The following is a 10,583-nucleotide window of genomic DNA, read 5'->3' as shown; positions in this document are numbered from 1 at the left end:
GAGGGGGAAAAACTAAAAAGCTTCTTATGCACTGGTTTTAAAAAGTCATTATACAGAAGGACAATTAAGCCAGTACTACCTCAGATACAACATAAAACTTAGAATTATTTTTAACTGCAATGCACAGTTCTGTTGTCCGTATATTGCATACTTCAAAATAAGACAACACATTTAGACTCATGTTATACTGATATCTGCCACTATAGGCTGTTCTACACCGTGAGAAAGTATTTTCTGCAAGAATACACACTGTTCTGAGCAATAGCTGATACTTTGAAAGGAGATTTGAAGACTGATTCTTTGAAAGGAACTGCCATTGAAACCAATGGCTTGATGGCTGGAAAGTGACATTTTACCATTAATACATTTTACCATTTTACCAACATATGCATATGTTGAAGAAAGAACTTAAGCAGGCCTCAATGTATCTACTATTAAAGGTGTTTTTTAAATTATTTTTAAAGTTTGGCAAACTTTAATTTTCAAACATGATATGTCTGTTTGTTTTTGTTGTTTTGTTTTGTTTTGAAAAATGGGATTTCCTGTGACTACTGACATCCAACAGAGAACTGTGTTACATTATGAATACACTTAAATTACATATAAGTAAAACACCTGAATATTTAACTATACTGTATGCCCTGGCTAGTGGACGTGAATTGTGAGTACCTCATAGACCTCTGTTTGTAATCAGCCTGAATTACTCAGAGAAGCATTCTAAAACCTTGATAAAGTCCAGTTACAGGGATGGAAGGACCTCAAAAAGTGGGGGAGAATGGGAGGCAGGTGCTGAGCCCTTCCCTTAGCGACTATATTTCACAGGGGCTGTGTCACCACCACTGATTGTGAATCCTGTTTGTTCCAGTTTTGTGATATAAAAAGAGTGCAGGAGTGTGTCAACAGGACAGATTTTACACACTGGAAATGAGAGAGCGAGAGCACGACAGAGAGAGATCTTTCATCTTGTCAATGCCTCTTCATCAGCATTCAGATCACATTGCCTTCATTTCAGACCTTGCCACTATCCTCTGCCTTCATTCTTTTTTCTTATTCTGATTTGTCTCTCTTCACTGCTGAAAACAAAACTTTCTCCTTTGCTTTGACAGTTGTCTCTCTCCTTTCAGGAAATGCTACACCGTCACTGTTGATCTCAGAAGGAACAGCTTGTTGTCCCCTGTTAGAAGAAAGAATCCTGGCCCTTGAAAAAAATTGGCATTTTAAGATTAAGCAAGGCAAAACTACACATTGAAATGGAAGTTACGTTTTTTGCACGTCCGCCAAACAGTTATACAGGAGTGTTCTTTTAAATCCTAGTAATTTCTGATCCTTCATTTTTCATTGTCTGCAGCTTGCTTTCTGTGCTGTCACAGACCTTTTGTAACAATCATGCTAAAATTGTAGCATTTATTTTTGCTGTTATTTCAAGAGAATATTTAATGTAAAAAATAAAGCTGGAAGAACAAAAATGTTGGACCTGGGAAATTTGAATTTCACACTATGGATAACAAAAGTTTGACAGAATTGTTTACAGATCCACGTCAGGAAAAGCTGGCACCCTTACTTAGCTGTGTGAGGCCTCAAATTTGTTTGTGCTGTGAAGTTGTTCTGTAGCTACATCGCATTTCAGGAGGGTACAATACTCTCCTACCAAGGCTCTCATGGTCCTGCACAGACTTGAAGAAAGATTCAGATAGCAACAGAACCCCCACATAACCATATTAAAACCCATTTCCTTTAACCCTTTTGCTGCAAATAACACAGAGGCCCTGCCATGCTGCCATCACCCACAAATGCAATTTTTATTCACTCCAGATCTGAGGGGATGTTAGGAAGGTTTCTGTCATATGAACAGTTTTTTAACCTTCCTGAAATACTAGAAACTCTACTAGTAAGGTTACAGGTTGTAGGCCATGAATAAATGATTTTAAAAACCCAAACCAAAATATGTAAAAGTGGGAGGCTTTGTACCAGTTTAAATGGAGTGGTATAATTAATATGGCTCAATATATTTAATAGTGCCTGATAGAAGTGAAATTGAGCCTGAATTTCCTGCTTTCTCAGGATCTCTCCTCTTTCTTCCTATTGCATTCATGTCTGCTTACTTATATCTGAAACATGAACATTGAATAAATTCAGGAATTCTTACCTGGTAGCAGTGTTTTAATCCCTTTTTAGCCAGAAGTAAACACCATTGGAAAATGAAATTTCTGAACAGTAACCCAGGCAAGTGACATTCATTGTCATTTATTTCTAGATTCTGTGTTGCATTAACCATGAATAATGTGCATTAACTCTTCCAAAAATGCAAAACTTTCAAGTTCCATCTGCCATAAAAAAAAAAAAAAACCAAAAAAAACCACGTCCATGGAGATTCAGCACAAAGACCCAGCCAGCCCACTGTGTCATCTCTAAGAATGACTAATACAGGAAACCTGGGCAAAGGGTGAAAGAAACAAGTGAAGCAGGCTATCTTTCTCTGGTGTGTCCTTCTGCCTTGGCTACACACAGTTTAGGCATTTCTGGCTGGGAAGTTGTAGTCAGATTATTTTTTAATACAAAAGAGAGGTCTCTCCAACAAGAATGTACTTAATCTTTCATAACTGATTATACTTTGGCCTTCAACATGTCCTGAGGCAATGAATGAATTATACAATTTACTTATTTGTTATGCATCTGTTTTGAAAATGTCATAACATAATTTCACTGGCTGCCTCCTCATTGTTGTGTACTGAAAACATTGGTCCTTACACTGCTTATTACCTTACAGATCTCACATATTTCTCTTTGTATCATCTTTGCAAACCAAATAGACCTGGTCTGTTCAGTCATCCTCCATTCCTCTAAGCAAACATGTTCTATTTGACTATTCCCTTGCTAGTTGCTTTGCTTAATACTAATTATTAATTAAGACTTTTTTTCAGACAGGGTGACCCAATCATATGTCATGTTCCAGAAAAAAGTTCACTACAGATTTATACTGTGGAATAATGTTTCTTTTCAGTTTATTTGTCATTTCTTGTCCCAATAATTCTTGATGTTTTGATTGATGGAAATTGTTTAACATTAAGCTGACATTTTTGTGAAACTTTGATAGTGATATTGATAGTTTCCTTTATGAGTACTGTAAGATTTTTGTGAAACCAAAAATACTTTAAACTATGGTAGCAATAATAATTTTAACACCCTTAGATGCTAAAACATCTCAAATGTACTAGAAAAAAATCTGCAAATGGACTATTTTTCAACTTGTTACTGCTCTATTGACTGGGTTTTTTTCTGCTAATTCTCATCCTACTGAATCATCTGCTGTTACCAATGATGGCAAGCTTCATCTTCTAATGAGTTTGAAAATATTTTTTCTCTATGCTATATGCTGTTAGTGGGTTGATTCTCAACATTTTTGTCAGGGCTGAGTTGCTATAGCTTTACATTTAATTTACTATATATAATTTCCAATTATTGGGCTGTGATTTTCATGTTGGAAGGAAGGGGGTTTTTAATCTCTGAAAGACCCTTTACTATTTGTCAGGATCAAGCTAGCCCTTTTTAAGGATCTGATGGGTTCTTTCACCAATCCTGTAACATGATGTCTTTGAACAGCATCCTTTGCACCAACTAATATTTTTACCATTTGGAGTGTATTTTTTTAAAGTTCATTTTAAATAACTTCCATTATATTTAGGTATTGCCCCTCTTTACAGTAAAGCAATATTTCAGTAAGAGAAGGTGAGATTGTTTTGATACATATTTGGAGAGATCCAGGGAGATTTGCTTCAGGAATTTGCATACTTCACAGTGATTATTGTACAGTGGTACTTAAATAATTGGCTCTTGAACTTGGTCTTGTGCACTGTTTAAAGAGCTGCTTCTCCTCCTGTGAGTTCTTTGCTTAGCTGTTCCAAAGAGCAACTGTTTATTATGTCCTAAACTTTAATCACCATGTTCCACCATAACATGCAATCCACATAAAGCAGCTGAGGTTTTGTATCGCTATCATTTTCTTTGCTTTCCTTCCTAATCTTTCTAATATCCTTTACAGTCATTGTTCCCACCTTAGATAGGTGGTCCATAGTACAGCTGTATTGATACATTCTTCTCACCCAGATTTTGCAACCAAGAACTGTCATACATGTAATAAAGATGTCGATTTTTCCCCTCCTTCTTTCCATTGCATGTGCTGTCCCTGCCTGCCCTCAAGTAAGTTATTCCCACGTGTGCAGCCCAGGTCTATATGTAGAAGTCTAGATCTCCTCATGGCATCCAAATAGCAAAATGAAGCTACAAAACATACTGACTGCAGATGACTCTAATCCCCTATATTAATAATTGGGACAAACCTTTGCAGCTGCTAAACTGATGCATTGGTAAGCACAAAATCAAGTTCCTTGCAATGCGCACGTGTGCATGTACAGAGAGGAGACAGGAAATCAACAACACTGAGTAATAAACACTTCTTAGGTTAATTAATTTTGACATGTATAGCTTTATATGTAATTGATTCACGGGCTCTGTGAGGTAGATAATTCACACATCTTTGATTTTAGCAATCTCTTATTCTGCTTCATAACTTTCCAAAGGATATTTTTACTCAGGAACATTAAACCAGTTAAATTTTAGTCTGCTCCTGTCAAAGTGGTTTACATCTACACAGGCAATTTCTAGATTTGGTTTTGTTTTTGTCAGTCACGCTCTTTGATACATGAAAGTTTAGTGCTTAATGTACTTCAGGATGAAAGTAGCGATACTTCTTTGGGAACTTGCTCATATGGAGCTGCATCTGAGTGAGCACCTTACTGCTCCTGGCAGTCCCATTGCTCCCCTGACCTGCATGACTCCACATTTTGGTTTGTCAAGCTGCACCAAGGCTGCAAAAGTAATTTCAGTGGTGAGGGAGTGAATGCTTCAACAGATGACTCTGCAGTCAAAAGAACAAAATTTGCATTATGCAGTCATTAATGACATGATGACCATGTGCACCCCATTCATGCAAACAGGACCGTTACCACATCTCAGAGTGAGAACGGGCAGGTGCTGACAGATGTCCAGGAGTGCATAGAAACAATATTTATTAATTGGTGTATAATATCCACATGGATGGATTGGATGGGGCTGCTGGGGAAGGTTCCTGATACCTGCCCTGCCACTGCCTGCCATGCCCTGCCCACAGGTGGGCAGGAGGCTGTGGAAATATCCCCATCCTCCTGAGAAAAGCTTTCAGCAATAGAAGGGTTCAGTGGCTGGGGTGGGCTGGGAAGGAGGTGCTGGGGAGTCTGCTGAGCAGGGGAGCAAGCACAGTAGGGAGGGAGCAGCAGCCCATGGGATCTGTTCTCCTGGCACATTTTCCACCTTCTGGCGATTTTTAGAATGAAAAAAGAAAAAATGAATAGACTAAAAGTTTTTCACAAAGCAGGTGATGACTCAGCAAAGTTTTGCTTGTGGTCTTGCTTTTTCCTTTAGGGTTTGGGTGTTGGGTTGTTTGGGGTTTTTTTCAGATCAATTTGTTTCTTAATTGCTAATGCTTTTCACATTCGTGACTAGCATTTTCTCATTATGAAAAGTGAAAATCCCTCTACTGGCAGCTGTCATAAGTTGGGAGGGGCATTACATGAGAATTGCTTTTGGTTGTCACCAGCCCTGCCTTTTCACCTGCAGCCATCCAGCCCTGGCCACTGCTGGGACACATTACCGCCTGAGAGATTACTCTGGTAACTTGGGTCAATCATTCTTAGGCAACTCTTTTCCAAATAATGCTCTTATTTAAAATCTCCAATTTATGATCTTTGATTAGACAACAGTAGTGCTAGACTGCTGTAACACCTACTGAAACAATATAAGTCTTTCTATAGACTTTATAGGAATTGGATTAGATTTCTATTTCTGAATACTCTAAAACTAAACAGACCCCCAAAGGAAAATAATCCCTTATTGCTGCCTTCTGTTAGGTCCTTGAGGGAAAAAAACCCCAACTCTGAACTGAAACATACGCAATTTTTTAAATGCATGAATGCACCCCATCGTTTCAGTTTTCTCATCTTGTGATAGAGTACTGTTTAATTAAATAGATGAGGTATATGTTCTAAGCAGCTTATGGATGGGTATTATCTTCATTTGAGAAACTCTAATGAGAGACTAGGGGAACAGCAAGTAACCATTTATTCTACAAAATTAAAAATGGGCAAGAGATGAGCATTTAATTACATTGACATTATCCTTTGCTATATTAGGTTAAAGCAATAAGTTGCAGGACAACAAAGCTTACATATATAGATAGATATAGATATATATATATATAGATATATATAGATATGTAAATTCTGTTTTCTTTAAACATTGAAAATCAATGAAATGCACGTGCTAAAGTAGCAACAAGATATTTGTTACTACTAGCTTTTATGCAACATCACTTTTCATCCATAGGTGCAGTAATGCTTTGCTCAGGCCATCTACAGCTGATGAGTATCTGACACAAAAGGTTTGTCTCAGCAGCAAGGCCCTGGCAGAGCTGGGTACCAAATAGCCTGAGCTGTCTGACACTCTCTGCACAAAGACGCCAAATTATTCACACAAAAATGGTACCAACAAGAACAGCATGGTACAACTGTAGCATTTGGGACAACACAGCTCAGCAATGAGCACAGCACGCTTATACTTACGGAAAGGTGTATGTGGCTGTGGTGGGTTGACACTGGCTGGATGCCACCCACCCACCCACCAAAGCCTCTCTATTGCTCCCCTCCACTGACCTTGGTGTCTGCAGAGTTGTTCCTCTCACATGTTCTCACCTTGCTCTTCTCTGGTTGTGATTACAACTTCACAATAATTTTTTTTTTCTTCTTCTCAAATATGTTATCACAGAGGTTCCCACCATTCCTGATGGGCTCAGCCTTGGTCAGCAGCGAGTCCATCCTGGAGCTGGCTGGCATTGGCTCTGCTGGACATGGAGGAAGCTTCCAGCAGCTTCTCACAGAAGCCACCCCTGTAGCTCCTCCTTTCTGCACTACCAAAACCTGGCCATGCAAACCCAACAGTGGTTCAGGAAAAGAAAAACATAATTGCAATTAAGAGTATAAAAATGACTTTTTGTGATTAAACCTCTTTTTTATGAGATGAGTATTATTCCCTCACTAGGTATGTACTCTTTAGAGTCAGGCTCCTCTGTAAAGGAAATTGCTTTTGAAATTTTCACACTGCATGGAATTAGAGATTATTCTTTTAAAAATATCTTCTTTCTTGAACACTCTTGCCTAGACTTATGAAAAGGATGTAATATGTAAAGTACAATACATAAAGCACACAACAAATAAAATGTAATTATATATAACTTAAAATATACAAAAATTTAAAAATAGAAAATATACACAAGAACTCAAGAACTAGGAAGTTATTCACATAGCAGATTTTGGGTTTTACTTTGTTCTCTCTGAAGCATTCAAGTCTACTTAGTCTGCCAGAAGACGACAAAAATGGAGCCTGTTTCTAATAAGATCAATGTAATTGTGTTTTGAAAAGGGGAAAAGAAAAGAAAAGCAAAAAGATAGATAAAATGCTGACCTTTTTGCTTTACTGAAACTGTTTAGTAATTAGTTTGAGAATGCAGTATACAGGATAAAAGGGGTTCAGATGTAGATTTTTACATGAGCAGGGGTTCTGTTTGGTATTTTTAGTGGGGGAGTGAAGGCACATTTTGGAAATTCTGATTTCGTTACTTTTTTAATCTAAAAATCTACGCTTGTCTTCCATGCTGTCAGATTCATATAATGTCATAGTTCTATTGCATATGCACACTCAGCAAGAGAATGTGCAAGTGCTGGTGTTTTGTGTTCCTCTGTTTCTCCCACTACATTTGCTAAAAAGTGGAAAATAAATACACAAATGTAAACAATATTTACTACCTAAAATCCACAGGCAGGTAGCAAGAAATCAAGATCTGTCACTCTTTGGACCTTCTAGACAGATTTGCTGGCAGGGTAAGCATGAGGCGATGAAGTTTTGTAGAACTCCTGGCAGCTCAGGGATGGTATCAGCTCTTGGGCAGTACCTATTCAAGCAGATTGGATTTACTAATCAAGAGCATTCTGTATGATGTTACCATTCTTCACAGCCATGTATTCTGTCAGCCCTTTCATTTTAAATATGTATTACTTTTAGAAAAGGAAGCTTACTTTGACTGTACTGTTTCGCTTTCCTTAAGACACACTAAATGTGATGATCCTTTTAAAGACACTTACTAAAGTATATATGAGGATGTGGTTTGTGCCTCTTCCTTATCTCAAGGGACACAAGGCCTCAAGATCTCACACATGGTTCAGGTACAAGATACACTACACATTGATATTATACATTTCAGCATGCACTGAATGCCATGGAATTAAAACAATGTTTACAAAACAGACAAGATTATGCTTTTCTCTTTGATGAACTATCTTGAAAACACAAGTCATGATGAGGACAAAGGAGATTCCCTTCTATATTATGAAAGCCACACTTATTAAGGGGAGGATGAAGCCAATTAGAGATTAGGTGTGTGGCTGACAAAAAAAATTAAATTTAAAATCTCTTATACTTATGTCCATACAATTGCATTGCTATTCAGAGCAATTCAGTAACTGAGAAATGAACTGAATCTAGTTTCTTTAACCCTGGGATAAATTTAACTGAAGAACACAGGTGGTTTGTATTCTGCACATGTGAATGGTCTACAGCTTTTCTGTGTTATTAGTCTGGTTTCAGCCATTTTAGCAATTCCATTGTATTTTGTTCAGAGCTTTTGGCTTCCACCCTTTTTCATTTTCCGTTTCTTCTGCAAGACACTTAATCAGCCTCTCAGGGAACTTATATAGCTCCCATGACCACTGTGTAAGAACACCTAACAGACATTAATGCCTTTTTATCTTCATTGCACCCTTATGAATAAGAACAGTGTTAATTCACATTATACAGAGAAGGAAAAAAAAGGATGGAGACATTAAATGACTTCTACTATCAGTAGAAGACAAATCTTCAAAGTATCAGGAACTGAAGGCAAATGGTTAGGGTTAGCCCCAAGTACCTCCTTCCTACTCTCTGCCCTAGGCAGAGGATGAGCAGCCTCAAGCATCTGTTGCTCTGTCAAGGCACAAAGCAGACTCTCAGAAGTCCTGCCATGGAGATGCCTGTGCTGGGAGTCTGTTGTCTCACCTCCATGGTGAGAAAGCAGCTCTCCCAAAGGATAACGGTGAGAATCAAAGTTGGGAACCTCTCTGTCTTTCCCTCTCACTCTGTCAAACAGCTAGGATGGATGGGCATCTAAATCAAGCACCCAAACAGGCTCTCTAAAGTATATGGTATGAGTCATTTAGCTAACTTAAAATGCCCTGTACTGATCCACAGAGAGAATCCCATAAAGTTTTTCATATGTCTTTTACCTGCCCACACATATGGATCACTCATCATAGTAGTATCTGAATGCCTGGTTTAACCAATCACATTAATTTTTGTGTTTTAACATTGGATTTTGACTACTGGTTGCTGCACTCATTTCTAGTTTCATCTATTTTTTTATCTGAAGTGAAGAATGCCGTTCTGTTATAAGGCAAGGTGGGGTGGGGTGTGAGCAAGTTCCACAAATTCTGCAACAGCTCCCACCCCTCCTGCAACCCACTGACTCTGCATGGCACATTATCTGCCTATCGATAATCCTTTATCATGTTCTGTAATAAAATCACATTCTCCCACATGCAGCTTTTTCTTTTCTCCCTTCCCTTGTAAGATACTGGGAGTTTAGTAACTTCAGCAGTTTGGATTCCTCTCTGTGGCCCTACAAGAAGCCGGGATGGATTAAGAGGTAAATGAATGTTGCCAAGTCTCTTTGTTCCAGTTTTGGAGAGCAGTATTTACAAAGATATAAACATATACATTACTGTACACGTTTATCTCACATTGCTCAGCTATTTCCTGCTCCTCCATGCTCCCACCCCATACAACGGGTTGTAAGAGTTCAAAATGCCTCTGATCCAAACCTGTACCTATGCACAGGCAACTCTGTCTATCTCTTCCCTTTGAGTTTGCACCTGAAGGGTAGATGCAATTGACAAAGAGGTGCCTAGTCCCCTGCACCTTTGTGCAGGAATGGGAACAAATTTACTGAGGGGGAGTGTCAGAATTTGAGTTATGTTTTATAGAACATTTGTTTAGTACAATAAACATCTGCAAATGACTATTTATTTCATGAAGTAATTAACACTCCTAATTAGATGCACCTTGCAGCTGCTGTTAATCTAAATTGGCAATAATGCAGTTACATTTTGATACATATCCTCAGCAGAGTTACAGAAGAGAAGGGAAAAAAAAAATAAAGACAAAAATCTGAAGGGAAGGAAATAAAACTGTTCCCACACAGTTCAGAGAGTTCGCACAAAGAAGATCCCATGGCAACAGCGAGGCCCACAGTTTGCCTTATAAAAATCCAAGAATAGATAATGTATCATCTCTCCTAAAACACTTCGCTTGGGAAACCGGAGGGGAACGGGGGAGAAAAATAAAATAAAGCACAAGAGGTAAAGCAGAGCAGGCTGACCCCCGCGCGTGTTGCGCGCCCGGCGATC

This window comes from Corvus brachyrhynchos, unplaced genomic scaffold (genome assembly GCF_000691975.1).
Source record: "Corvus brachyrhynchos isolate BGI_N302 unplaced genomic scaffold, ASM69197v1 scaffold11, whole genome shotgun sequence".
Lineage (NCBI taxonomy): Eukaryota > Metazoa > Chordata > Aves > Passeriformes > Corvidae > Corvus > Corvus brachyrhynchos.
The sequence above is the reverse complement of the archived record's forward strand: the minus strand, read 5'-3'. Positions refer to the sequence as shown.